The sequence below is a fragment of the Tamandua tetradactyla genome, chromosome 23, assembly GCF_023851605.1.
Source record: "Tamandua tetradactyla isolate mTamTet1 chromosome 23, mTamTet1.pri, whole genome shotgun sequence".
NCBI lineage: Eukaryota > Metazoa > Chordata > Mammalia > Pilosa > Myrmecophagidae > Tamandua > Tamandua tetradactyla.
In genome coordinates, this window is record NC_135349.1 from 11,658,059 (window position 1) to 11,661,681 (window position 3,623).

Genomic DNA, 3,623 nt, shown 5'->3' on the forward strand with positions numbered 1-3,623 from the left:
GAAGCCTGCGTGGAGAGGGCCTGGCAGCGTCCAACCCGCTCTCTGAACCCCGGCGGAGACTGGAACCAGCGCCCAGCCTGAAAACCGCAGGCAGCTCAGAACTTTTATTAATTCCAGGACCTGGAGGAAAAGCTGGGGCCAGCCAAAGAGGGTGTGCAGCTGGAGACCCAGAAGGGAAGAAGTTTTCCGAAAGGCTGGGGCCGCTAGGCTTCGGGAGGGGTGAGGTAAGGGCGAGGGAGGCTGAGGCCTGGCTCTGCTGAGATTTAAAATGCTCTGTGTCAATGTAGACCTAAATACGGCAATAAAGCTATAAAGATTCTATAAGAAAACATAGGAGAATAAATTCATGACCTTTGGAGTTCATAGAAAGCACTAAGAGAAAGGCAAGCCACGGAGCAGGGGAAGATATTTGCAATACATTTTTCTATCCACAGAATCATATCATCATATATGAAGACCTCTTAAAAAGCAATAAGATCCCCCACCCCCAACGTGGGACATGACATTCGGAAGTGAAAGTCTTCCTGGCAACGTGGGACATGACTCCCAGGGATGAGCCTCTTCCTGGCACCGTGGGATCAACAATACTTTCATGACAAAAAGAGGGGAAAGAAATGTAGCAAAATAAGGCATCGGTGGCTGAGAGAGATCAAACGGAGTCAAGAGGCTATTCTGGAGACTGCTCTTATGCAAGCTTCAGCTCGATATTGCTGTTTGCCATGGTTTGACATATCACAACCAACATCATTTTTGCTAATCCTGGGGAACTCCTAGAGTTCTAGCTGAGACTTTACAGAAGTTCCATGTACTAGGTTAACTTCTTGGAAACCTATGACCTCCCGATGGGTTCGTAGGCCAGATAGGTCCTGAAAGGACCTGATAGGTCCCAGCCTCTCCAAGGATATCAACTAATTCCAACCCCCTGTCCTGTCTTATCGACACCACTTTTCAACATGAAGAAGTTATAATGGGCATAGACCAGAGACCCCTATAGTTTGGGAGTAGGATCAGAGGAGCGGAAGGAGCTGTGACCAAGAAGATAGGATTTAGCAAACGAATCTGACTGTTGAATCACTGTAAGGATATTTCTTTTGGCTTCCAGTGTTTGGAGCAACTAGAGGGAAAAACCTGAGAGTGTATAATGGTTACCCACACCAAACTTTGAAATCTGTTTTGTAACTACTTGCTAAAATGTACTTTGAAAACCATTGCTTTTCTTTGCATGGATGTTATATTTCACAATTCAAAAACATTTTAAAAAATCAATACGATCCAAAAGAGGGAAAAGAAGTGTAATAAAATAAGGCATCAGTGGCCAAGAGAGATCAAGTGGAGTCAAGCAGCTATTCCAGAAGCTGCTCTTATGCAAACTTCAATTAGACAGTGCTGATTGCCATAGTCTGCTAAACCCCAACAACCATCACTCCTGTTGACTCTTAAGAACACCTAGGGCTCCAACTGCGTCTCCATAGAGCTGTCGTGCACTAAGCTTGCCTTCCTGGAAAAATGTTAATTCCTGGGGGTCTCCTAGGTCATATAAATCCTGAAACTCAGAGGGACCAGCCTCTCCAGGATCATCAGTTAATTACATCCCCCTTATCCTTCAGTGTGGACACCCCTTCTCAACACGAAAAAGTCAGAACAGGTATTGCCTGAAGATTGGGAGAAGGATTAAAGGGGGAGAAGGTATAACAGAGAAAATAGGATTTAACAAATGAGTTTGGCTATTGAATCATTATTTTCATATTCCTTCTGGCCTCCAGTGTTTTGGAGCAGCTAGAAGGAAAAATCTGAGAGGGTGGAATGTAGCACATGACTAACTCTGGGATCCATCCTGTAACTACTCATTGAAATATGCTTTGAAAACTATTGCTTTTTTCTTTGTTTGCTTTGTATATATGTTATTCCTTACAATGAATTTTTTTTTAAAAAATCAATAAGAAAAAGTTAAACAAAGCAATTTTTTTAATGGGCAAAGGACTTACACAGGCACTTCCCAAACAAGGATATTTAAATGGCTAAAAGCATAAGAGAAGGTGCCACCATCACCACTCGTCAGGGAAATGAAAGTTAAAACCACAATGAAATTTCCCTGCACACCCACCAGAATGGCTAAAATTTTAAGACTGACAATTCTAAATGCTGCCTAGATGTGGAGCAACTGGAGCCCTCGTTCATCGCTGTCTGGCCACTTAGCAAAAAAGTAGCAATTCATGGCAGGCTGCAATGGCTCAGCAGGCAGAGTTCTCACCTGCCATGCCGGAGACCCGGGTTTGATTCCCAGTGCCTGCCGATGTTAAAAAAAAAAACTAGCAATTCCATTCCTAGATATACACCCAAGAGAGATGACATACAGCCACAAAAAGAATGTACGGGAATGTTTTTAGTAGCACACTTATAATAGCAGAAACCTTAGAAACAATCCAAATGGGTATCGACGTTAGAAAGGGTAAACAAATTCTGGTCTGTCTATAGGATGGAGTACTACACAGCAATGAAAAAGAACAAACTGCTGCCACCCTGAATGACATGGATACATCTTGCAGCACAATAGGAGCAAAAGAAAGCAGGCTCAAAAGAGTGCGTACCGTGAGATTCCATTTTTATGAATTTCCACTTGTATGAAGTTCAAGAACAGGCAAAAACTAACCTATGAAGAGAAAGATCAGGTGAGTGGTTATCTCTGGGCAGTACTGTCTGGGAAAGGGCACAGAGGAGCTTGGTGGGTGCTAGAAATGTTCTTTATCTTGATATGGATGGTAGGTACATGAGTACATAGACATGTCAAATTCCTCAAGCTGGATCCCTGAGATTTGTGTACTTTACAATGTGTATGTTATTCTAACTTTAAGATGCACTTGTAGACTCTCTACTTTCTGTTCAATTTTTCTGTAAACCTAAACTGCTCTAAATATAAAGTTTATTATTTGAAACAAAAAATGCTCTTGTAGAGTTGAGCTGGCAGCTGGCTGAACAGATGTTATCTTGCAAGTCGATATGATAAAACACACATAATGCCACAAAGACACAGAGACACACACATACCTTTGTCCTCACTGATATCTCCCCTGAAGGCCTCAGTTTCCCCCTCTGTAAAGGGCAAGCGTTGGCAGGAAAGCCATCCGGGCTGCCCTGATGATTTCAAGTGCAGAGCACAAAGCAGGGAGAGGAGACCCCTCTCTCAGAGCCGCAAGCCAAGCCTGCTCCAGCGGCTGCAGACACCACCCCACCGTGCCCGGAAGGGGAGTTTAGGCAACTGGTCTGCTTTGGGTAAATTGCTTAATGCAAACCCAGGGAACTGGGAACCTCAGGCCCTGCATGAGTACACTCCCAAGAAGCAGAGAGAAACGCAGGCAGAGACGGGTGGAGAAAGAGAGAGACAGAGAGGCAGAGATGCAGAAAGAGTGGGCTGGAGGTGGGGGGCAGAGTGGAGACAGCATCCTGCATTCACTTGTCCCCAACCCCCAGGTGTGTGGTCTGGCCTAGGCCATAATGGGTGCTGGGGACACGGAGGGACCGAGACACTACACCAGTCCCCAAGGAGCTCCTGGAGGAGAAATAGAGCCTCCAGCTACCCAGAGGAGGAAGGCTTTGGGGCAGGCCTATCTCCTTCTTTCCAGGGG